This window comes from Eleutherodactylus coqui, chromosome 1 (genome assembly GCF_035609145.1).
Source record: "Eleutherodactylus coqui strain aEleCoq1 chromosome 1, aEleCoq1.hap1, whole genome shotgun sequence".
NCBI lineage: Eukaryota > Metazoa > Chordata > Amphibia > Anura > Eleutherodactylidae > Eleutherodactylus > Eleutherodactylus coqui.
In genome coordinates, this window is record NC_089837.1 from 31226365 (window position 1) to 31254038 (window position 27674).

Here is a 27674-nt window from a genome sequence, read left to right on the forward strand (position 1 = left end):
GCTGTGGGAAATTCACCCTCTCTAGTACCGCATCCACGGACGATATAGTATTCCTTATTACAGACCCAGAAAAGAGTCTCCCTAAGCTTACAGAACAACTAAGAGAGTTTAGTTTCATTTCAAATTTCAAGATTCATTTCTCAAAATCTACGATCCTGAATGTCTCCATTCCCGCAGCGCGGTCGGAAGCGTTAAAAAGAAACTCACCTTTCACATGGTCAAATACATCTATAGATTACTTTGGTGTAAAATTGACTAAAAAGGCGACGGACCTGTTTGATGCGAATTTTACTCCACTACTGGGACATGTGAGAAACCTGTTAAGAACATACGATGTCCCCTTTACATCATGGTTTGGCCGGAAGAACATTATTAAATCCTACATCCTACCAATCATGCTGTACAAAATACGAATGCTTCCAATATACCTACCAAAAAGCTTCTTTAAATCTCTGCGCACGACCTTCATGGGCTTCGTGTGGAGACAAAAAAGACTGAGACTGGCTTACAGCTTGATGGCAAGGGGAGAGTCTGAGGGGGGCATTAACCTACCCAATCTGCTCGATTTCTATCAAGCCTCCCAACTGAGTTATTGGTCGGAATTGACCAAACCCTGCACTGACCCATTGCTCAGAGTGATCGCAGAGGGATGTGAAGGTCCCACATTGACAGAGAAACTATGGCTCCCGACAAGAACCCTAATCAATGACCACAATTGTAACCCCTTGCTCAAGGGCCCATACACAACATGGAACGAGCTCAGACCTACCTTAGCTCCGGAGCCCTCGCCCATCCTCCCCTTGCGAGTTTTGAATAGACAGCTAGACCACCCCCCAGATTCGTGCTCCATTGCATTATGGAAAAAACTCGAGACACTTAGGCCTCATGTCCACGGGGAAAATCGGGCCCGCTACGGATTCTACATGTAGAATCTGCAGCGGGTCCCTCCTGCCCCGCGGACATGAGCGCTGAAAATACAAATAAATGACAATAAACTCACCTCCCATCCGCTCCGTTTCTTCTCTTCGCGGCGGCGTCATCTTCTCTCGTCGCGGCCGGATCTTCATTCTTCGGCTCGGCGGATGTGCACGATGACGTCGGTGACGTGCCCCGCGCATGCGCCGGGCCGAAGCAAAATGATCCGGCCGCGGCTGAGAGAGGATGGCGCGGCGCCGAAGAGAAGAACCGGAGCGGGTAAGTAAAATGTGATTTTTGTGTCCCGCGGATCCGGACGGCTTCCATAGGCTTCAATAGAAGCCCGCGGGAGCCGTCCCTGCGGGAGACCCGCATGAAAATGGAGCATGGTCCAGATTTTTTCATGCTCCATTTTTTTTTAAATCACTTTTATTGACGATCCGCGGGTATTTATCTACCCGCGGGTGGTCAATGCATCCCTATGGGGTGCGGATCCGCGCGCGGGAGAAGAGTTAAAATCCGCTGGGGATTTTAATTCTTCTTTTCCCCGTGGACATGAGCCCTTGCAGTATCCAATCTACAGGCCCTAGCTCACCTGCCCATCAACGCCATAGTAACTACACTTTTACCATCTGACAATCTTACCTTTTTACATAAAGCCCAACTTATAGGTATGTTTAGAGAGTTCCTGAATACATACAAGTCTTCTAGGCCTCTCTCTCCCTTTGAGAAAGCACTCTCTGAGAATAAACCTAGCCTAAGGAAAATCTCTTTTCTCCGGAAAAATTTTATCATGCCACCCACTTCAGATAAACCTGCCTTCCTTTTTTTCCTGGGAGAAAGAGCTGGGCATCATTCTGACCTCGAACGAGTCCAACCTAATCTTAAAAACTTCATTTGGTCTCTCTCCTTGCATCCTGGCACAAAAATCACATTACAAAGTTGTTGCCAGATGGTATAAAACACCGCAATGGCTATTCGACCACAAACTTGCTTCCACGAACATGTGCTGGAGATGCAAGAAAGACATAGGCTCTTACATTCACATATGGTGGACCTGCCCAGCGCTAGCCCCCTTTTGGAGAGGTGTTGAAACAATTTTGCAAAAAATCTCACCCCAATTCACTCACACCCAAAGTGGCCCTACTGTGGAGTCCTTCCATCCCCTGAAGAATAAACTTATTGCGTTATTACTGGACACAGCAAAAGCCCTGATACCCTGGCTCTGGCAACAGAATACCCCGTCTTCTATGAGGCAATGGAGAGAAGGGGCGGATCTACTTAACAATCTAGAAGATTCATTCTGATGTGGTTCCCTTGGAGGTCCGTGAGGCTCCTGGACATCTGGGACTAGCGAGAAGAGGCTTCCCTACAAGTCAAGAAAATCTTTGTGAGGCACTCCTGCACCATGCTATGCCGTTAAGGCACTTATCTCTCGCAAATGCACTCCTACCCCCTTCCCCCCTCCTCCCCCCCCCCCACTTTCCTGGCTTCAACTTCCTCAGCCCATACCTCTAAATTTCTTTGATTTACACCTGGTTCAGTTAATAAACATAAGATACTTCTTATGTGTCTTTAATAGCTTAATAGGCAGGGTTTCCCCGTGATGATCTTCATTCTTATAGAGTTATCCGCACATGTATCCGAGCTCCCAGGATGTTTAGATGTCATAAAAGACTCATCCCCCAGCTAAAGGATGAGGGTCTGCTTTTGTAACTCAGGCAATGCATATCTCCTCTTCTATACCCTCTGCTATTGAAATGTGCGATGTCTGTATTGTAAAAAAAATTTAATAAAACTGATTTGGAAAAAAAAAAAACAATTTATGGGTCCGCGTGGTAGACCTTCATTGCAAACAGAGCAGTGTGAGCAAGTCCTGTCGTGGATGGCAGAAAATGTGTCCAGCAATGTATCGACCACCCAGTCTTCTACGCAGTTCACTACTCCCGGCCTAGGGACTGCAACTCTGAATCCTCTGGCTGCTGCTCCTCCTTCTTCCCAGCCTCCTCACTCCATTAAAATGACATATTCTGATGAGCAGGCAGACTCCCAGGAACTGTTCTCGGGTCCCTGCCATGAGTGGGAAAAACTGGTTCCTCTCTTACCTGAGGAGTTTGTCGTGACTGATGCCCAACCTTTGGAAAGTTCCCAGAGTCCTGGTGATTAGGCTGGGGACTTCCGACAACCGTCTCAAGAGCTTTTTGTGGGTGAGGATGATGATGAGAACCAGTTGTCTGTCAGTGAGGAAGTACTAAGGGCAGTAAGTCCGAGGGAGGAGCGCACAGAGGATTCTGAGAAAGAGCAGCTGGACGATGAGGTGACTGACCCCATCTGGTTTGCTAAGCCTACTGAGGACAGGGCTTCAGAGGGGGAGGCAAGTGCAGCAGCAGGACAGGTTGGAAGAGGCTGTGGAGTGGCCAGGGGTAGAGGCAGGGCCAGAGCGAAGAATCCCCCAACTGTTTCCCAAAGCACCACCTTGCGGTAACCCTCTGTGCAGAGGACTAGGTGTTCAAAGGTGTGGATGTTTTTAGTGAGAGCACAGACGACCGACAAACAGTGGTGTGCAACCTGTGTCGCACCAAGATCAGCCGGGGAGCCACCAATACCAGCATCACCACCTCCAGCATGCGCAGGCATATGATGGCCAAGCACCCCACAAGGTAGGATGAAGCCATTCACCGCCTCCAGGTCACACCACTGCCTCTTCCCCTGTGCCCCAACCTGCCACACAGATCCAATCCCCCTACCAGGACACAGGCATGAGTGCTTCCCGGCCTGCACCCGCACCCTTACCTCCACCGTCCTCCACTCCATCCAGCAATGTCTCTCAGCGCAGCATTCAGCTGTCGCTAACTCAAGCGCAAATATGCCACCACCCACCCGCACACACAAGCTTTAAACGTGCACATTGCCAAATTAATCAGCCTGGAGATGCTGCCATACAGGCTTGTGGAAACGGAGGCTTTCAGAAACATGATGCGCTACTCGGCCCCCAGTCGCCACTATTTTTCCCGGTGTACCGTCCCAGCCCTACACCAGCATGTCTCCCGAAACATAAATCGTGCCCTCACCAACGCGGTTACTGGGAAGGTCCACTTAACCACAGACACATGGACAAGTACTAGCGGGCAGGGCCACTATATCTCCCTGACGGCACATTGGGTGAACTTGGTGGAGGCTGGGACCGAGCCAGAGCCTGGGACCACTCACGTCCTACCCACACCCAGAATAGCGGGTCCTACCTTGGTGCTGGTATCAGCAGCGTTTTATGCCACGTCCTCCAAACCGTCCCCCTCCTCCGCCACCTCTACCTCTCAATTAATAAGTGTGAGTATGTCGCCAGTGCGTGTATATATCTCAGAGCGTTTTGGAGGAGGAGGAGGGGGAAGAGACAGCTGAGCACACTGCAGAGGGTACCCATGCTGCTTGCCTCTCATCTCTTCAGCGTGTATGGGCTGTAGAGGAGGAGGAGGATTCTAAAAGTCAGCTTCCTAGTGAGAACAGCAATGTGTTGCATATTGGTACCCTGGCGCACATGGCTGACTACATGTTAGGCTACCTTTCTCGTGAGCTTCGCGTTAGTTGCATTCTGGCCAACACGGATTACTGGGTGTACACCCTTCTCGACCCGCAGTATAAGGAGAACCTTTCCACTCTCATTCCCGAAGAGGAAAGGGGTACGAGAGTGATGCAATACCACAGCGCCCTGGTGGAAAAAGTGATGCTAAAGTTTCCATCTGACAGCGCTAGTGGCAGAAGACGCAGTTCCGAGGGCCAAGTAGCAGGGGAGGTGCGGGGATCAGGCAGCATATCCAGAGCAGTCAGGGGAACACTCTCCAAGGCCTTTGCCAGCTTTATGGCTCCCCAGCAAGACTGTGTCACCACACAGTACATAGCCAATTGTACCACCATCCTCCGTGATGCCTCTGCTCCATACAACTATTGGGTGTCAAAGCTGGACACGTGGCACAAACTCGCTCTGTACGCCCTGGAGGTGCTAGTCTGCCCTGCCGCTAGCGTCTTATCAGAGAGGGTGTTTAGTGCAGCTGGGGAATCATCACGGATGAGCATACCAGCCTGTCAACTGCCAGTGCCGACATGCTTACACTCATAAAGATGAGCAAAGGCTGGATTTCCCCAGACTTCTCTTCTCCACCGGCAGAGAGCAGCGGAACATAATGATTTTTTTCGTTGCAACCGGAGAAAAAAAGCATTCTCTATCACCGAAAAAAAAGGGGGAATTAGCTTTGTCAATCACTCTTGGATATTATTACTCCTCCTCCTAATACTCCTTACAGGGATCTGCCTATACTTCTGCTACAGAAATGTTACTGGGGTCTGCCTATACTTCTGCTACAGAAATGTTACTGGGGTTTGTCTATACTTCTGCTACAGAAATGTTACTGGGGTCCGCCTATACCTTTGCTACAGGAATGTTACAGGGGTCCGCCTATACTTCTGCTACAGAAATGTTACAGGGGTCTGCCTAAAGCTTTACTACAGAAATGTTACTGGGGTCTGCCTATACTATGGGTGCACAAAGACTTCCCATCGCGGTGTTTTACCTATCTGGCACAAATACACTGACTGACTAGGGCAGCAATGTGGGCCGAAGTCTAGGTCCTTGGCGGGGTGAAACTCTGCCATGTTTGGGCACTCTGATTTCTTCCTGTGTAATACCATCTTTGTGCACTGACAGCATAGGCAAGCCCAATGATCTCAAAGGCTTCCCCTTGCGGTGTTGAGCTATCTGACACCTACACCAAATGAATAGTGTGTGGACACATGGATTTCCCATTGCTATGTAGCTTAGGGCACCTTGGGTCACACAAGGTGGAGGCTGGGACTGAGCCTGACCCTGGGCCCGCTCACGTGCTTCCCATACAGACTATTGCAGGTCCTACCTCAGTCACGTTTTTTTGGCCTTGTTATGCCACCTTTTCCTCCTGCTTGGGGTCAGGGGATCAGCACTGGGCAACATGTATTTTCTCTTGCGTTACCACAGTTATCTGAGACACTGGTTTGGGCCAAACAAAAGGAGCGTTACTGCATTAATGAGACGTTCACAGCTGTACTAGCATCGGAGTCCGCCTTATGCCCACGATTGCTGAGGGTGTGGGCCGAGGCTAAAGTCCTGGGGGAAATGCAACTGCGCCAGGTTTGGCCCGTGGAACTTCTTTCTGGTTCATCCAGTCTCTGGAGCGATGCCGACGATTGCTGAGGGTGTGTGCAAGTCTGCCATGGTTGGGCACTTTAATTGCTTCATGTTCAATACTTTCCTTGGGTTCCTTTTGGCTTGCCTATGCTGTGAGTGCACAAAAAATTCCCATAGCGGTGTTTTACCTGTCTGACACAAATACACTGACTAGGGCAGAAATGTAGGCCGAGGCCCTTAGCAGGGTGAAACACTGCCATGTTTGGGCACTCTGATTTCCTCATGTGTAATACCATGCTTGAGTTCCTTGGGCTCGCTTATGCTGTGAGTGCACAAAGACTTCCTATTGCATTGTTTTACCTGTCTGGCACAAACACACTGACTGACTAGGGTAAAAATGCGGGCCGAGGTCCTTGGCGGGCTAAAACTCTGCATGTTTGGGCGCTCTGATTTATTCTTGTGTAATACCATGGTTAATAATACACATGAATATAATCCTACAAAATCCCTGACTTTGTGCAAGTATATCTAGCATTGGTAATGTTTTGAAGGCAAAGGGTGGTCACTCTAAATTTAGATTTCTTTTTTTTCGTTCACTTTGCATTTTGTTAATAAGCCAAAATATACTATTAACACTTCTATTTTTAAACACATTCTGTCTTTGCAGCATTTTTTCAACACCTGCTTTAACTTTTTGCACATAGGCATGGCCTGATAGGTATTCCGCATAGGCAGCCATGAGGCCTTTCAGAAGGCCCCCGACTGCCGTTGCAACTGTAAGGCAATCCGCGATCTTATTGCGGGAGGCCATACGGGACCCCAGAACATCGTTTGCAGGCTGTTTCTTACTCAAGCTGTAAGAAACACCCGGCACCCGACGCTGTATGGAGCGAGATCCACTCGTGATCTCCCTCTATGCAAGCATTTGTTTGGACATATGAATAAATGCACTTACGAACAGCTTCCTGGAATGGAACCTGTTTGTAATAAGGAAACTCTCTGTATATAAAAAGGAGAGCACCTCTTCATATACTAGGCTCATTTTGCCTTCGGTGGATCGAATACTAAGACTGGTGTTTGAAATTCTGGTCTTCATATATTTTCCTTTGTGATTCCAGCAGCAGAATATTGAGCACAGCCCTGGAGTATAATACAGGCAGTAACTCAGGGTCAGGGCAAGATAAATTAGGTTATTTTCAAAATGGATCAACTGGTAAACATATAATTTTGATTTGTACGTTTCTGTTGTTTTAGCTGTAAAATGTCCTTTCTATGTTATGTGATCTGCTTTGCATGTGTAGCCCTTTCCAGCTCAGAATTTTTGTGATGTCTGTATTTCCATTGTAAATATGGCCATATTTGAATAAATGCTACAAAGTTTTGTGATTAAACCTTTGATAAAAGCTTGCTGTGTTATCAGGCTCCTCACACACAGGAGAGATGGCTGATTCTACAGAGGGGGACACTGATGCCCAGTATCTGGGTCGCCTAGTCCTGGCACTGATTGGTCTTATGCCTGGACTAGTGATACATTCATTTATTGTAGGGGTCAATGTCACCGACTGGTGGAAAGGAAGATCAGTGACTTCTGTTGACCACATTGTAACTTCTCTTGGGATTTCAAGAATGTGCATTCAATGTGGAAATGCTGTACATTTCCCTTTTCGTCCACTCTTCTGGAGAAGCCAGCATGCAAGTGTAACTCTCATTTTAGGTATAATTTATGATTTCTTGATTTATGTCAGTATCTGGTTAACATCTCTGCTCTCCATTGTTTTCTGTCTGAAGATCTCCAACTTCCACACCAGACTGTTCCTGTATCTGAGGGGGATGATAGCACACAGGACTGTTTATTTCATTGTAGCCTCAGTACTTCTGCCTACTATAAACAGTTTGATAACCTTGTTGTTGGGTATCACAAAGGTCTTTAATAATGGAACATACAATAAAATGATGACTAATCTGACATATTGCACTATTATTGACTCTGTATACCCTGTTACAATTGGAGCCGTCTTCCCATTGTTTTTCTACTGCATCTCCTCAGCCCTCCTCTTCACCTCGTTGTATCATCATATAGCAAATATGAAGATGAGCAGCAATTTATCCATCAGTCTGGAGACATATTACTCAATGCTGAAATTTGTGGCATTCAATTCCATCTATAACACTGCATACTTAATTTGCTATAGCTCTTGTATTTTTTATTACTATGTTTATTGTGTGACCCTTGATTGGTTCCTTGTTATCTTGGGATTTCTCCCAGTTCTACATTCCTCCTATCTCATCTACAGAACAGCCAAACTCAGGAGTCAGATGTCGAAGGTTTTTCAGAATGTGACTGATTTCTTATTCCAAAGGAAAGATACAGAAACCCAAGAGAACATAGAAATAGTAGCTCTGGGACAGTGAGATCCTCACCAATATGGTATGAATGAGACGGTATCTATGGTACTTTGCGCCGTTCTCCCTGCTCCCTCCCATCTCCCCTTCCCCTCTTCCCCCCCACCCCCTTGATGTCTTGTCTACTGGCAAAGATGGTTTTCTTACTCTGATGCTAACAATGAAAGTCAACGTCTTTGGCCGCTTAAATATTGGAGTATTATATACATGTTCCTAAGAAGCCTTCTCCAGCATAGACCCAACGGCGACAGCATCAGAGTGTTACTGAGTTAATGAGTTGCTTATTCTTTTTCTCGGCTATCAGATCCTCATTATGTCAATTTTGTATGCCGGCCCTGTCCCTTTCGCTAGTTGATCTTCCATCACAACCATCTGTCACTGAAAATTGTACCCTGCATTTGTTGTCTAATTGTCCATGTGAAAAATAAAACAACTAAAATTTGATTTAAAAAAAATAAATAAATAAAATAATAGCTCTGTAAGTTTAATATACAGTATGAGCCATCAATGTGTAATAAGTGGGGGTCCAGGACCATCACTGATAAGTGGAATGCTTGTAGCATTGTTACCAAAACTACAGCTCAGTCCATTCAACTGAATGGGGTATGTGGTGCTGCACTGTAAGCTGCCATGTCTAAATAAACAATGGCAGCTGTGGGGGCGGAGCTAGCAGAGCAGGAAGGAAGACGCAGCCTGCTGGGCTCCTCAGAGAAGCAGCAAAAACCCGGGTTTTTCACCTTCCCTGTGCACTCAGGAACTCAGACTTCCACACTGCTACACCCCTCTCTCTGAGAGGATCAAGAGGACACCGCTCCAGACTGGATCGGAGAGAACCGCAAATCGGGGCCTACTCCGGCGGCCGCATCCCCGGCCTAGATTTCCGGATACCGCTGGAAGGCGTGGCCTGTAATGACTTCCAGTGGGCTGCGGGAGGTAGGAACATGACCGGACCTGCTAACAGGGACAGAGGGGATGCCGTTACCACCATCGCACCCCCCACAGGCGGTGGAAAGCAGAGGAGCACAACGTGGGCACTGCAGCCCCTACCGCCTCCCCCTTCCTACCTCAGTCGCCAATAATAGTCACAGCCCGGACCCGGGGACGGTGGGGAGTGAGAAGAGAGGCCGGAGCACTCCTGTCTGCTGCCACCTCGTAGGGCCTGGACACTCCTGGCCTGGGACGGCTGGAGGCAGCATCAGCTAGTGGGGACATTGAAACCAGCAACAAACTGGTGAGCAAAGGGGCCTGTTAGAGACCAGAGGCAAAATGCCTGAGAGCAGCCACATAACACAGCCCTCTGTTCTGCTTAAGGACATTGGCTGGGCGCCGTCACCTGTTGCCCTCCCTCACCTGGCTTGACTTATTGCCCCACAGGTGATCTCTCCTCCCGATCCCTTCTCCCCCTGAATATTGGGAGACCCTGCTGACATTGCAGAGACCGGAGTGGCGGACAAACAGAGATAACTATTTTCAAAGTGCGACCCTGAGATATTGGGACACCGGATACACCCACAAAAGCTGATTAAGCCTAACCACTGAGGAGCCGAGGCGCAGAGTGCCCAAAATGGGTATTTAACTCCCCACTATGTGAAAGGAGATCCATGTAGTCACCCACAAACAGACCAGACGAAACACCGCGCAGACGAATAATCTTGACTTAACAGTGTTCAGAAAAGTACTCATATTCAAAACTACAAAATGGTGAAAACTGGGAAAGATAAAAACAAGGAACACACAGACACACCCAGGGACAGTAAAAACCAAGCTGAGATGGACAAATATCTTAAAAAAAACACAGCTCCCCGGTGACACAGAGACAAAGAACCTCTCAGGAAAATATAGCCGAACAACACATGGAGGACTCAGATATAGAAAGTGCTTCTATTGCCTCAGATCACAATGAAGACCCAGACAGAGATCCGATCTCGCGTTCTTTCTTTAAAAAAATTCTGACTCAGGCAATCTCTCCAGTAATGAAAGAGCTGGCAGACATAAAATCTGAAGTCAAACAAATCGGCCACAGAGTCCGGGACCTGGAGAATACACAACAAGAACTGATACAACATTACTTAGCCCTCCAATCCACTCTAACAGAGCAACAAGACCAATTAAACCACACTATACTCCTGATTGAAGACCAAGAGAACAGAAGCCGAAGAAAAAACATTCGCTTCAGAGGTTTACCAGAGTCCATAACAACGGAGACACTAAGCTCAACCGCCTCACAAATATTCCAAAACCTGCTTGGGAAAGATGAAGCTGAAAAAATTGTGATAGAACGAATACATAGAGCTTTGAGACCTAAACCCTCGTCATCGGAACCCCCGAGAGACGTCATCTGTGGCCTCTTGAACTATTTAGACACCTCAGCGATCTTGCAAAAGGCCAAAGACGTAAACAAGATTCTCTATGCAGAAAACAAAATTCTCCTATTTCAGAACATTGCTCCCAGTACACTGGCCAAAAGGCGCATACTGAAACCCCTGATGGAGGCATTACATACCAAAAAGCTCCCAGTGAGATGGCTCTTTCCGTTTGGCCTTGCTACCTTTAAAGATGGTCAACAGATAACCATCAGATCGCCGAACGATCTCGAGAAGGCATGGAAGAAGCTCGAGATAACCCCGATTGACATCCCATCGTGGCTGCCGTGCCAGCCCAAAACCCACTTGCCCCAATTGAAGAAACCCAAGAATTGGTCGGTCTACAGGGCCTCAAGAACCCCGAGGCATAAAAAGAAACTGCAAGTTGAGACCTGAGAATAGGTCCCTCCCTCCCTATCTCATCTGCAGATGACTTGGGGAACTCTCTCTCCCTTTCTGTCCCACCTCCACCTTCCCTTCCCTCCCAGATTTGCAAGATCAACCGATGACTTCATGAAGGGAACTGGAGTGGACTGAGAGATGGAGGACCCGACCATTCACTTTGCTGTCCTGTTATGACGATCTGGTCAGGTAACGGGCGCAGGAGGCGGGGATTTAAGTTAGGAAGCATTCAAATAGGGGTTGGGGAGGGGGCATGGCCTAACTGAGCACCAAGATGGACGTTAAATCCCGGAGCTCCGAGGACTCTCACTACTAAAAGCGACAAAAAGCAATACTGAAGACTCACCACCCACCCATTAGTCACCCTAGACCCCTCTTTACCGGCAGATGAATCGCCGTAGATCAGCTCGACAGCTGTCTGGCCGTCTGGAAAACTTCTTCTCACCTTGTGTCACCAAGCGCGCATCCGTCTCTGAGACCCTGTCTTCCCTGCCTGCTCCACCTGTGAAAGGAAGAGGTTCCCTCGGGTCCACAGACACCACGCCAAAGACTGGAGACTTGCTGTCGATACCTGCTGGAGAGGAAAGAGAGGGTGAGGATTCCATGCTGACCGACCTCTCATTGCTGCCCGCCGCCATCTCCGATCTCCCATTCAGTTTCCCCGCTCTGCCGGCAATTGATGAGGAGTCTACCTCCTCAGTGGTTCCCACGCTGCTGATCGCCGCTGCTCCGGGGACTGCGGGGGGTCTTTCTGAGCTGCCAGCACTTGCTGATGAACTTGCCCAGTCTGCGGATCCCATACCCCCGACCGCGGCTGTTCTGGAGGCTGCGGAGGATCTCCTTGCTCTGCAGGAGCTTAGTGCTGAGCATCCCTCCCCTGCTATCGCAGCGCTGCTAACTGCTGCTGCACCCTACAGGTCCCGCTGTGCTGTCTCTTTTTGCTCCGATCTCTTTAAGCAAATTCTCTGCTCTGTCAGAGTGGAAAAGAGATCCAGCTTCAAAGGAGAAGTTCCCGCCTCTGACGCCCGCCATTTTGAGGGACTAGCTCAAGCTATCTCACCAGGAGGAAAGCAGAGGTGAGTGCAGACAAAATATTAACCCTTCACTACCTGCAATTGCTGCCCAAGAGACTCTAAACTGTAATTCTGCTACAAAAAAAGGAGATCTATATACCATCCAACCCCAATCCACAAACAACCAGATCCGAAGGCTTGATTTCTGTGCACTTTGGGGAAAATACTAAGACTCCCTTTAACCCCTTATCTTCAAATTCTTCTGCAGAAGCTATATCCCAAAAAATCATAGGAAAAAGCCACCCTAATAATCCTTATTGTGATTTTAAGGGAAGTACAATGTCTTCTAGAGGGAAAGGAACACACAAAGGGGCGCAACAGGCACCTAAACAGAACTTTAAACCTCAGAAACATGCGCATATTTTTCCCTCGGCAAGCCCGCTTAAACAAAGACAAAAACTTATGATGGATCTACCAGAAGATCTGCCAATTTCTAATATGGAAGACATGATATCTGATATGCCCACTTCTGAAAAAGTGGTTACAGAAACCTTCATGAAAGAAATGGTAGTATCCTTAAAGAACTCTTTACAAGCTAACTTTGATTCGCTGACATCTACACTGAAAGATAATCTAGCAGGATTTGATGAAAGAGTTACACACACTGAAAACAAAATAGGCGAACTGGCTCATTCGCATAATGATCTTATCGACTCTCACTATGCTCTGTCTGACGAGGTGTATAAACTAAAATCTAAGCTAGCTGACATGGAGGACAGGATTCGCCGTAATAATGTTAAATTCAGAGGGATACCGGAAACGGTCTCCCCTGCGGAGCTGACTAAATATCTACAACAGCTGATAAAATCCATCCTCCCTGATTTGACAGCCATACAGCTAATTATTAGAGATGAGCGAGCACCAAAATGCTCGGGTGCTCGTTACTCGGAACGAACTTTTCGCGATGCTCGAGGGTTCGTTTCGAATAACGAACCCCATTGAAGTCAATGGGCGACCCGAGCATTTTTGTATTTCGCTGATGCTCGCTAAGGTTTCCTTGTGTGAAAATCTGGGCAATTCAAGAAAGTGATGGGAACGACACAGCAATGGACAGGGCAGGCGAGGGGCTACATGTTGGGCTGCATCTCAAGTTCACAGGTCCCACTATTAAGCCACAATAGCGGCAAGAGTGGGCCCCCCCCCCCCCCCTCCCAAAAACTTTTACTTCTGAAAAGCCCTCATTAGCAATGCATACCTTAGCTAAGCACCACACTACCTCCAACAAAGCACAATCACTGCCTGCATGACACTCCACTGCCACTTCTCCTGGGTTACATGCTGCCCAACCGCCCCCCCTCCCCCCCACAGCGCACACCAAAGTGTCCCTGCGCAGCCTTCAGCTGCCCTAATGCCTCACCACCCTCATGTCTATTTAGAAGTGCGTCTGCCATGAGGAGGAACCGCAGGCCCACACTGCAGAGGTTGGCATGGCTAGGCAGTGACCCTCTTTAAGAGTGGCGGGGCGATAGCCCACAATGCTGTACAGCAGCAATGAGAAATAGAATCCTGTGCCACCGCCATCAGGAGCTGCACACGTGCGCATAGCAATGGGGAACCTATGTGTCACACACTATTCATTCTGTCAAGGTGTCTCTGCATGCCCCAGTTAGACCGGGCTTTTTAATTCATAGACACAGGCAGGCACAACTCCCTATTGTGAAGTCCCTGTTGACCGACAGCATGGGTGGCTTCCTGGAACCCACCGGCGGTACATAAAAATATCCCATTGCAGTGCCCAACACAGCTGAGGTAGTAATGTCGTGCTTAATGCAGGTGGGCTTCGGCCCACACTGCATGCCCCAGTCAGACTGGGGTTCTTTACAAGTGGAAACAGATGCATTTATAATTCCCTGTGGACCCACAGCATGGGTGGGTGCCAGGAAGCCACCGGCGGTACATAGAAATATCCCATTGCATTGCCCAACACAGCTGAGGTAGTAATGTCGTGCTTAATACAGGTGGGCTTCGGCCCACACTGCATGCCCCAGTCAGACTGGGGTTCTTTACAAATGGAAACAGATGCATTTATAATTCCCTGTGGACCCACAGCAGGGGTGGGTGCCAGGAAGCCACCGGCGGTACATAGAAATATCCCATTGCATTGCCCAACACAGCTGAGGTAGTAATGTCGTGCTTAATGCAGGTGGGCTTCGGCCCACACTGCATGCCCCAGTCAGACTGGGGTTCTTTACAAGTGGACACATGTAGGTTAAACTCCGTGTGCACCTACAGCATGGGTGGCTCCCTGGAACCCACCGGCGGTACATAGAAATATCCCATTGCATTGCCCAACACAGCTGAGGTAGTAATGTCGTGCTTAATGCAGGTGGGCTTCGGCCCACACTGCATGCCCCAGTCAGACTGGGGTTCTTTTCAAGTGTACAGATGTAGTAAAAACTCCGTGTGCACCTACAGCCTGGGTGGGTGCCAGGAAGCCACCGGCGGTACATAGAAGTATCCCATTGCATTGCCCAACACAGCTGAGGTAGTAATGTCGTGCTTAATGCAGGTGGGCTAAAAATTTATTTGATTACACTGTAGGCGAGGGCCCACAAAAATTGCTGTATCAACAGTACTAATGTACCTGAAAAAAATTGGCCATGGCCAACCAAGAGGGCAGGTGAAACCCATTAATCGCTTTGGTTAATGTGGCTTAAGTGGTAACTAGGCCTGGAGGCAGCCCAGTTTAACGAAAAATTGGTGGGTTCTTTACAAGTGGACAGATGTAGGTTAAACTCCGTGTGCACCTACAGCATGGGTGGCTCCCTGGAACCCACCGGCAGTACATAAAAATATCACATTGCATTGCCCAACACAGCGGATGTAACATCAGCTGTAATGCAGGTGGGCTAAAAATTCATTTGATTACACTGTAGGCGAGGGCCCACAAAAATTGCTGTATCAACAGTACTAATGTACATCCAAAAAATTGGCCATGGCCAACCAAGAGGGCAGGTGAAACCCATTAATCGCTTTGGTTAATGTGGCTTAAGTGGTAACTAGGCCTGGAGGCAGCCCAGTTTAACGAAAAATTGGTTCAAGCTAAAGTTCCAACGCTTTTAAGAGCATTGAAACATCTAAAAATTGTTTCGAAAAATTATGAGTGAGCCTTGTGGCCCTGAGAAAAATTGCCCGTTCAGCGTGATAACGTGAGGTTTCAGGAGGAGGAGCAGGAGGAGGAGGAGGAGGAATATTAGACACAGATTGATGAAGCAGAAATGTCCCCGTTTTTGATGGTGAGAGAGAACGTAGCTTCCATCCGCGGGTGCAGCCTACGTATTGCTTAGGTATCGCTGCTGTCCGCTGGTGGAGAAGAGAAGTCTGGGGAAATCCAGGCTTTGTTCATCTTGATGAGTGTTAGCCTGTCGGCACTGTCGGTTGACAGGCGGGTACGCTTATCTGTGATGATTCCCCCAGCCGCACTAAACACCCTCTCCGACAAGACGCTAGCCGCAGGACAGGCAAGCACCTCCAGGGCATACAGCGCTAGTTCAGGCCACGTGTCCAGCTTCGACACCCAGTAGTTGTAGGGGGCAGAGGCGTCACCGAGGATGGTCGTGCGATCGGCTACGTACTCCCTCACCATCCTTTTGCAGTGCTCCCGCCGACTCAGCCTTGACTGGGGAGCGGTGACACAGTCTTGCTGGGGAGCCATAAAGCTGGCCAGGCCCTTAAAGACTGTTGCACTGTCTGGGCTGTACATGCTGCTCGATCTACGCACCTCCCCTGCTACATGGCCCTCGGAACTGCGCCTTCTGCCACTAGCGCTGTCGGATGGGAATTTTACCATCAGCTTGTCCGCCAGGGTCCTGTGGTATAGCAACACTCTCGAACCCCTTTCCTCTTCGGGAATGAGACTGGGAAGGTTCTCCTTATAGCGTGGGTCGAGCAGTGTGTACACCCAGTAATCCGTAGTGGCCAGAATGCGTTGAATGCGAGGGTCACGAGAAAGGCATCCTAACATGAAGTCAGCCATGTGTGCCAGGGTACCTGTACGCAACACATGGCTGTCCGCACTAGGAAGATCACTTTCAGGATCGTCCTCCTCCTCCTCCTCCTCCTCAGGCCATACACGCTGAAATGATGACAGGCAACCAGCATGGGTACCGTCAGCAGTGGGCCAAGCTGTCTCTTCCCCCTCCTCCTCATCCTCCTCATCCTCCTCCTCCTGAACGCGCTGAGATATAGACAGGAGGGTGCTCTGACTATCCAGCGACATACTGTCTTCCCCCGGCTCTGTTTCCGAGCGCAAAGCGGCTGCCTTTATGCTTTGCAGGGAACTTCTCAAGATGCATAGCAGAGGAATGGTGACGCTAATGATTGCAGCATCGCCGCTCACCACCTGGGTAGACTGCTCAAAGTTTCGAAGGACCTGGCAGATGTCTGCCAACCAGGCCCACTCTTCTGAAAAGAATTGAGGAGGCTGACTCCCACTGCGCCGCCCATGTTGGAGTTGGTATTCCACGATAGCTCTACGCTGCTCATAGAGCCTGGCCAACATGTGGAGCGTAGAGTTCCACCGTGTGGGCACGTCGCACAGCAGTCGGTGCACTGGCAGATTAAAGCGATGTTGCAGGGTGCGCAGGGTGGCAGCGTCCGTGTGGGACTTGCGGAAATGTGCGCAGAGCCGGCGCACCTTTACGAGCAGGTCTGACAAGCGTGGGTAGCTTTTCAGAAAGCGCTGAACCACCAAATTAAAGACGTGGGCCAGGCATGGCACGTGCGTGAGGCTGCCGAGCTGCAGAGCCGCCACCAGGTTACGCCCGTTGTCACACACGACCATGCCCGGTTGGAGGCTCAGCGGCGCAAGCCAACGGTCCGTCTGCTCTGTCAGACCCTGCAGCAGTTCGTGGGCCGTGTGCCTCCTATCTCCTAAGCTGAGTAGTTTCAGCACGGCCTGCTGACGCTTGCCCACCGCTGTGCTGCCACGTCGCGCGACACCAACTGCTGGCGACGTCCTGCTGCTGCTGACACATCTAGATTGCGAGACAGAGGTTGAGGAGGAGGAGGAGGAGGAGGGTGCTTTAGTGGAAGAAGCATACACCGCCGCAGATACCACCACCGAGCTGGGGCCCACAATTCTGGGGGTGGGTAGGACGTGAGCGGTCCCAGGCTCTGACTCTGTCCCAGCCTCCACTAAATTCACCCAATGTGCCGTCAGGGAGATGTAGTGGCCCTGCCCGCCTGTGCTTGTCCACGTGTCCGTAGTTAAGTGGACCTTGCCACTAACCGCATTGGTGAGGGCGCGTACAATGTTGCGGGAGACGTGGTCGTGCAGGGCTGGGACGGCACATTGGGAAAAGTAGTGGCGACTGGGAACTGAGTAAGCGCGGGGCCGCCGCCGCCGCCATCATAGCTTTGAAGGACTCCGTTTCCACAACCCTATACGGCAGCATCTCAAGGCTGATAAATTTGGCTATGTGGACGGTTAACGATTGAGCGTGCGGGTGCGTGGTGGCGTACTTGCGCTAGCGACGGCTGGACTGTGCGGTGCGAGACATTGGTGGATGGGGCCGAGGACAGCGGAGGTGAGGCTGTGGGTGCAGGCCATGAGACGGTTGTGCCTGTGTCCTGAGAGGGAGGTTGGATCTCAGTGGCAGGTTGGGGCACAGGGGGAGAGGCAGCGGTGCAAACCGGAGGCGGTGAACGGCCTTCGTCCCACCTTGTGGGGTGCTTGGCCATCATATGTCTGCGCATGCTGGTGGTGGTCAGGCTGTTGGTGGTGGCTCCCCGGCTGATCTTGGCGCAACAAAGGTTGCACACCACTGTTCGTCGGTCGTCAGGCGTCTCTGTGAAAAACTGCCAGACCTTAGAGCACCTCGGCCTCTGCAGGGTGGCATGGCGCGAGGGTGTGCTTTGGGAAATACTTGGTGGATTATTCGGTCTGGCCCTGCCTCTACCCCTGGCCACCGCACTGCCTCTTGCAACCTGCCCTGCTGATGCCCTTGCCTCCCCCTCTGAAGACCTGTCCTGAGTAGGCGTTGCACACCAGGTGGGGTCAGTCACCTCATCGTCCTGCTGCTCTTCCTCCGAATCCTCTGTGCGCTGCTCCCTTGGACTTACTGCCCTTACTACTTCCTCACTGCAAGACAACTGTGTCTCATCGTCATCGTCCTCCTCACCCACAGAAAGTTCTTGAGACAGTTGGCGGAAGTCCCCAGCCTCTTCCCCCGGACCCCGGGAACTTTCGAATGGTTGGGCATCAGTGACGATAAACTCCTCTGGTGGGAGAGGAACCACTCCTGCCCAATCTAAGCAGGGGCCCGAGAACAGTTCCTGGGAGTGTTCCCGCTCCTGAGCAGGTGTCATTGTAGTGGAGTGAAGAGGCTGGGAGGAAGGAGGAGCAGCAGACAGAGGATTCGGATTTGCAGCACTGGACGGCGCAGAACTGTGGGTGGATGATAGCTTGCTCGAAGCACTTTCTGCCATCCAGGACAGGACCTGCTCACACTGCTCATTTTCTAATAAAGGTCTCCCGCGTGGACCCATTAATTGGGCGATGAATGTGGGGACGCCAGAAACGTGCCTCTCTCCTAATCGTGCAGCAGTCGGCTGCGACACACCTGCATCAGGAGCTCGGCCTGTGCCCACACCCTCACTTGGCCCTCCGCGTCCTCGGCCACGTCCACGTCCACGTCCTCTAGGCTTACCCCTACCCCTCAGCATGCTGTATTACCAGTGATTTGATTTCCCAGGCAGGAAATAAATTGGCGCAAGCCTGCAGGCCAAATATAATGTTTTCGCTTTTTTGCAAACGGAAGACCCCACTGCGTGTATTCAATGAACAAGAAGTTTAATATCTGTGGTGTGGCCCTCAAAAAGTGTCACACAAGTATAGTGTAGCAGAGTTATTAACTCTAGCAGAGCAGGTATTTGCCAGTCAGGAAAGACAATGGCGCTAGGCTGCAGTAAAGCGTAGCTGGTTGCGTCTGATTTTTGTACGTTGTACACGCAGCACACACGTACACGGAGACCTTAGGACTGACACAGGCAGGCCAAATATAATTTCTTTTCCTTTTTAGCTTAGGGAAGCACCCACTGCGTATATTCAATGAACAAGAAGTTTAATATCTGTGGTGTGGCCCTCAAAAAGTGTCACACAACTATAGTGTAGCAGAGTTATTAACTCTAGCAGAGCAGGTATTTGCCAGTCAGGAAAGACAATGGCGCTAGGCTGCAGTAAAGCGTAGCTGGTTGCGTCTGATTTTTGTACATAGTACACGCAGCACACACGTACACGCAGACCTTAGGACTGACACAGGCAGGCCAAATATAATTTCTTTTCCTTTTTAGCAAAGGGAAGACCCCACTGCGTGTATTCAATGAATAATAAATGTCTTCTGGCCCTGCCTACACAATTCTATCCCTGTAGTATTAATGCAGGGCGCAATGCTCTGCACAGCCGGTTTTGAGAAAAAAAATAAATATGCAACACTGCTAACAGCAGCCTGGACAGTACTGCACATGGATAGAAGTGGCCCTAGAAAGGACCGTTGGGGTTCTTGAAGCCTACACTAACTCCTAACACTCTCCCTGCCTAACCCCCACTTCTGTCCCTATTGCTGGGCGCAATGCTCTGCAGATCCAATTTTGGACAAAAAAAAAAAAAATTACTGTGCTAACACAGTACTGCACACTAGTAGATGTGGCCCTGAGAAGGGCCGTTGGGGTTCTTGAAGCCTACACTGACTCCTAACGCTCTCCCTACAGTAGCACCAGCAGCAGCACTTTCCCTCAGCTAAGTCACAAGGCATGTGTGGCGAGCCGCGGGAGGGGCCGATTTATATACTCGGGTGACATCTGATCGCCCCAGCCACTCACAGCAGGGGGGTGGTATAGGGCTTGAACGTCACAGGGGGAAGTTGTAATGCCTTCCCTGTCTTTCAATTGGCCAGAAAAGCGCGCAAACGTCTCAGAGAGGAAACTGAAAGTAACCGGAACACCGCGTGGTGCTCGTTACGAGTAACGAGCATCCCGAACACCCTAATATTCGCACGAATATCAAGCTCGGACGAGTACGTTCGCTCATCTCTACTAATTATCGATAGAGCTCACAGATTGCCTAAACCTAAATTTATAGCAGAAAATATACTAAGAGATATCATCGCACGCATCCATTACTTTCACATTAAGGAGGCCATTATGCAGACAGTTCGGAAAACAAACCAACTACCAGCGCTCTTTGGAGACGTACGTCTCTACATTGACTTGTCTCAGGCCACTCTGCAGGCGAAAAAAATATTTGCCGCTATTACCAACACCATCAGGCAGGAAAAAATCCAATATAAATGGGGCTTTCCTCCTACATAGGTTATACCATCCTTTTGAACAATCAATGTTCTCTCCAAACCAGAGGAAGCATCTGATCTACTATCTTCATGGAATCTACAACTGAGCGAGGCCACTCCATCGGCTCCTACCAGATGTCCCAGAGTTCACGAGAAGTTCCCTTCTGCCGGGAATTGGGAGAGCTGAATAATCAACAAAGACGTATGAGGTGATCTTTAAATTTATTGCATTTGAGTCCTCAAGTACGTTGAACTTTGCCCTTCCCCCCCCCAAGCACAAGCCTAATTTATATTTCACGGACTTGTCGTTTCCAATCTACCCTTTCGGAGATTCTTTACAAGAATCCTATGTTATGTTCTTAAAAATGTTTGACTATTTTGTTAAGTTAAGACATCCGACTGCATCCACAGTAGCACATAACACCCACCTCATGATAGAATGGCTGTTAAGCTTCTCTCCACAAATGCAAATGGGCTGAACTCCCCATTTAAAAGGGCCGCAGTATGGAGGGAGGCTCTCACATCCAAAACTGATATACTCTGCATTCAGGAGATTCACTTTGATGCCTCCGCATGCCCAAAAATGCTCCACAATAAATTTCCTAACATCTTTATGGCCTGTGCCTCCGAAAAGAAAGCACGCGTTATGATAACATTCAGAGATACTGTGTCCACGGAAATCTCCTATATAGAACAAGATCCCAAAGGAAGGTTCATACTCCTCTCTGGTACCTTAAACTCAATTCCCTTCACCTTACTCAATGTTTACGCACCCAACTCCACACAAATAAGATTCCTAAATAAAACTATTAAGAAATTGCGGAGACACGAAAAAGGTAGACTAATAATATGCAGAGATTTTAACCTCATCCCAGACAGCTTTATAGACACATCCAGTAGTCTCCCTAAAAGAACTCCGGTCCTACAGCCCTGGCTTCAGAAGGAAGCGTTATACGATGTATTTAGATGCTTAAACGCCTCAACCAGAGAATACATTTTCTACTCGGCTCGCCATAGATCTTTCTCACGAATAGATTTAATATTGACAGACAGAGGGTCCCTGCCTTTTGTTGCAGATGCACAAATAGGCACTGCAACTTGGTCCGACCATGCACCAGTCTCAGCTACTTTTACGTGGGGTCATGGCATGGGAGGGGCAAAATCTTGGAGAAACAACCTCTTCTTGATGGGGATCCCACAAAATCTGAAGAAAATATCTGAGACCTTGTTGGAATTTTTCTTGATCAATTCTACACCGGAAGTCTCACCTCTTACAATCTGGAACACACATAAGGCCTATATAAGGGGGGTCCTTATCAAGATGAGTGCTAAACACAAAAAAAGCAAAGGAGGCTCAAATATCTGAGACCCTCCTACAGATTTCTGAAAAAGAAAAAAGTCTCCAATCTTCGTCCTTTGACTCAGACCATACTCAACTATTCTTGTTAAGACAGAGATTGCGCAATCTCATGTTCTTTGGGGCTAATGTCTATACATCACATAACAAACCTTCACGCTTGATGGCAAAAATTGCTAAAAAGAAAACTATAAAAGCTAAGATCCCTTATATATCAGACACAAATACTCCGGGAGGAAAAGTCTTTCATCCAAAACAGATAGCTAACTCCTTTCAAAGATTCTATGAGAAGCTATACAATCTCAAGAGAGACTCCACTACACCTCAACCATCACATAAAGAGATCCAGAATTTTCTATCTAAAGTAAATCTCCTATCTATTTCGGAAACACTGAGTAGAGCCCTGAACGAACCCATATCTCACAAAGAAATCTTAGACACTATTAAACTACTAAAATCTCAAATATCCCCGGGGCCAGATGGTTTCTCAAACGAGTTTTACAAACACTTTGCAGAAATCCTGACTCCCCACTTGTCCTTAGCATTTAACCAAATCATATCGCAAAGCAAGCTACCATCAGAAATGCTGGAAGCAACAATAATTACTATACCCAAACCAGGTAAAGACCCCTCTATCATATCTAACTATCGACCCATTTCCCTACTAAATTGTGATACAAAACTTTATTCAAAAATCTTGGCCCAACGTTTGTTGAAAATATTACCTGACATCATTCACTCAGACCAAGTAGGATTTACTAAGGGGAGACAGGCACTGGACGGTACAAGAAGGGTCCTTAATCTTTTATCAAAGCTAGAATCTTCACACACACCTGCCATCCTCTTAGCCCTAGACACTGAAAAAGCCTTCGATAGGCTCCACTGGGGATATACCTTCTCTGTCTTGGAAAAATTTGGCTTCGGTGGAAATATATTTAAAGTAATTAGAGCGTTGTATACTTCCCCTTCAGAAAGGGTTTTAGTGGATGGTACCCTTTCCGACTCCTTTCAAATCTCAAATGGTACCCGCCAAGGTTGCCCACTATCTCCATTAATTTTCACCTTAGTAATGGAACCTCTGGCAGAATATATCAGACAGCATCCCACAATATATAGTATTCATGCCTGTAAAAGATCCCATAAAATAAGTTTTTGTGGACGACATTCTACTTATTTTAACAAAGCCCCTAGTCTCTCTACGTAACGATTGCTTGCTGTTGTCTCAATTTTCTGCACTCTCCTACTACAAATTAAACGTATCAAAATTACAAATTTTGGGTATATTTGTGGACGAGGAGCAGAGGGGTGAAATTCAACGAGAATTTCCTTTCCAATGGCAAACAAAAAGCATTTCCTATCTGGGGATTAACCTTTGCTTCCCTCTCTCAGAATTGGTCCCTAACAACTTTCTTCCACTATTACTAGAACTACAAAAAGAATTGGATACTCTTAAACAACAGCAAAACTTGTGGCTGGGTCGTATAATATTATACAAAATGCTAATACTCCCTAAATTATTATACTACTTCCGTACTTTACCGATACCAATTCCTCATGCCATTCTTGCAAGGTTTCAGAAACAACTAACAAATTACATTTGGATGGGAAAACCCCCTAGGGTGGCTCGTTCAATCCTGTTTCTCCATAGGACTCAAGGAGGAGTGGGCTTACCTAACTTGGAAGCATACCGCAACGCGATACTTATAAAACAATCCTCACCCTGGCTGTCCCATGTCTTGGGGATCAGCTGGCCCACATTAGAATCAGAAATAGGAGAGGTGCGTTCCCTATCTTCTCTGATATATGCAAAACTAATAAAAACCAAACTTTCCATGACTGCAGGAACATCAACCAAATCCTCTTTATCTTTACCGATAATAGCAACTTTAGAGGCCTGGGGCGATCTCTTAAAGACAGCAGATAATAAAATATCTTGCCATTTAAAACAAATCCCCTTAGAAACTCTAGAGATTTTCATCCAGGGCATATGAACCACCACATGGTCGAAAGCAGGAATTAAATTCATTTCAGATTTATACGAAAGAGACACCCTTAGACCATTTGAGACCCTAGTTCAGAAATATAAAAAAGTCACAGTGGCCTATAAGTCCTCATAGAATTCAGGGGTAATCTATCACCGACAAGAACTTTACGAATACTAAAATCATCAATTTTATTAATGTTTCTTAAAAAAAGAAAGGGAAAGGGGGAGGGACCATATACAAACATACATAAATGAAAAGACTTTTTTGAAAATCTTGGCCCGTCTTTTGAATAACTTGACCAAATCTACACTCCTACTGTGTTATCTTCTGAGTGTAGACGTTACTTCTTTTCTTATTTCACTACCCATATAACTTGCAAGTGCTATATAGGATTAGTACCTTTTGCGCAATGTTATATTGGGAAGGGTAATCATAAACATCGAAGGTGATGGGATAATTTCACTCTGTCACCAACGCGTTATACTTGTACGTCTTCTGTCAGGTAAAGTCAAGAGCGTTTGTTAATATAATACCCCTAGAAAGTCTCAGCAGAAAGAATCAGCACTTAGATTGTGCTTTCTATGTCTGTACACACTGTAACATGGACAACCTCAGATTAAGTAAATAGAGGGGTCAATGTTTGTTAGCACTTTATATAGTACTTTTTGTCAATACACACTGTCACATCAACGCGTTTCTGTGACACTGTTTTAACGTGTCACTTCATCAGGACGGACTGGCTGTGTACATTTCGAATCATATATTTGCTTAATTAGGGTTAGTACTTATTAGCTATTCACTCTCTAGAAAGCCAAAGGACTGTACTGATGACGACAAGTCATAACTTACTGCGTAAGCAACACAGAAGGGGGGTCATTGATGTTCTTTCAAAAAGACAACAACAAATGAACCCTCGTGGCTTAACGCTACCTACTCCTTTTCAAACCACGTTGATATAAAGTGGCAAAAAAGTATCACAACTCCTCAAAAAAGAATATATGTGTCCGCAAAGAGGGGTCTTAATGAATAATCAATGCAACGGCATTAGATCACTTCAGATGCTGCATATGTTACTTCTCATAATGAATGCACAATTTCTCTCAGGACAAAACCCACATTTACGGGGTTAATGTATTGAAGCAAAGCCTGCCAATGCACGATTGAAATGATAGTGATAAAGATTCATGCATCAGCTTTAAACTCCTAAGGTTATAATATTCCTGACCTTTTGGATTGTATACCTATTTTATACGATGCAAACCCCCATTCAAAGGGTATATACGCTTAGGTGATTAATTTGGTCAGGACAGATCCTTAATAAATTAGCCTCAATTTAATGTAGTTGATATATCACGGGGGCTTCTTGAACTAGTCACATAATTCAGCTGATAAAGGAATCCATATTTAGTGAATTAGTTCATAGAAGCAAATCCCGCATAGGTATTGTCTGATTAATACCTGTGCATCAGAGAGTTTGCAGAGCCCACATTTGCGGAACATAAAGGGAAAAGTAGCCCACATTTACGGGGCAGAGGAGTAAAAGAAGCCCACATTTACGGGGCAGAGGAATAGGGAAGAAGTAAAAAAGCCCACATTTATGGGGCAGAGAGTGCTAGGAAATCCACATTAGTGGGATGAAAAGATACAGGTTAAAGCCACGTAGGCTGCATCAGATAGCAAGCAGCCAGCGTGACCAGCAGGAGACAGAGCTTTAATATATCAACTACATTAAATTGAGGCTAATTTATTAAGGATCTGTCCTGACCAAATTAATCACCTAAGCGTATATACCCTTTGAATGGGGGTTTGCATCGCATAAAATAGGTATACAATCCAAAAGGTCAGGAATATTATAACCTTAGGAGTTTAAAGCTGATGCATGAATCTTTATCACTATCATTTCAATCGTGCATTGGCAGGCTTTGCTTCAATACATTAACCCCGTAAATGTGGGTTTTGTCCTGAGAGAAATTGTGCATTCATTATGAGAAGTAACATATGCAGCATCTGAAGTGATCTAATGCCGTTGCATTGATTATTCATTAAGACCCCTCTTTGCGGACACATATATTCTTTTTTGAGGAGTTGTGATACTTTTTTGCCACTTTATATCAACGTGGTTTGAAAAGGAGTAGGTAGCGTTAAGCCACGAGGGTTCATTTGTTGTTGTCTTTTTGAAAGAACATCAATGACCCCCTTCTGTGTTGCTTACGCAGTAAGTTATGACTTGTCGTCATCAGTACAGTCCTTTGGCTTTCTAGAGAGTGAATAGCTAATAAGTACTAACCCTAATTAAGCAAATATATGATTCAAAATGTACACAGCCAGTCCGTCCTGATGAAGTGACACGTTAAAACAGTGTCACAGAAACGCGTTGATGTGACAGTGTGTATTGACAAAAAGTACTATATAAAGTGCTAACAAACATTGACCCCTCTATTTACTTAATCTGAAGTTGTCCATGTTACAGTGTGTACAGACATAGAAAGCACAATCTAAGTGCTGATTCTTTCTGCTGAGACTTTCTAGGGGTATTATATTAACAAACGCTCTTGACTTTACCTGACAGAAGACGTACAAGTATAACGCGTTGGTGACAGAGTGAAATTATCCCATCACCTTCGATGTTTATGATTACCCTTCCCAATATAACATTGCGCAAAAGGTACTAATCCTATATAGCACTTGCAAGTTATATGGGTAGTGAAATAAGAAAAGAAGTAACGTCTACACTCAGAAGATAACACAGTAGGAGTGTAGATTTGGCCAAGTTATTCAAAAGACGGGCCAAGATTTTCAAAAAAGTCTTTTCATTTATGTATGTTTGTATATGGTCCCTCCCCCTTTCCCTTTCTTTTTTTAAGAAACATTAATAAAATTGATGATTTTAGTATTAGTAAAGTCCTTGTCGGTGATAGACTAGTTCAGAAATATAACCTAACAGCCTCGGAAATATTTAAATACTTGCAGATTCGTTCATTTCTCCAGAAAAATCAGATCAACGTAATCAGATTTCCAAAAATGATAGCCACAAGTTTAAACATCGCCACACAAAATAAAAACCTTGAAACAAAGATCACATATGATATGCTAACAGGTGACTTGAGAGAAAGAAAAAAATGCCATATCCTAAATTGGGAGAAAGAACTGTCCTCCAAATTCGCAACTAAAAACTGGCTAAACTCCTTCAGATGGGCAAAACAAGCCTCAAAATCAGCTAGCCTGATAGAGGTACACCTGAAAGTATTAACTAGGTGGTACCTCACCCCTCTACAACTTAAGATCAGACATATATCCCCTGACACCTCTTGCTGGAGAGGTCGTGGGCACAAAGGAACACTATTACACATCTTCTGGTCATGCCCTTTAATTTTAAAATTCTGGAGGAAAGTATTTACTCTACTAAATAACTTACTAAGGCACCCAATTCCAAAAAACCCAGAAGTAGCTCTCTTGCTACTAAATCTAGAAGAAGTAAGAGCAAGTCACAGAAACCTGATTGCCCACATTTTGATGAGCGCCAAGGTGCTAGTTGCCAGAAGGTAGAGAACTAGAGATGAGCGAACGTACTCGTCCGAGCTTGATATTCGTGCGAATATTAGGGTGTTCGGGATGCTCGTTACTCGTAACGAGCACCACGCGATGTTCTGGTTACTTTCAGTTTCCTCTCTGAGACGTTAGCGCGCTTTTCTGGCCAATTGAAAGACAGGGAAGGCATTACAACTTCCCCCTG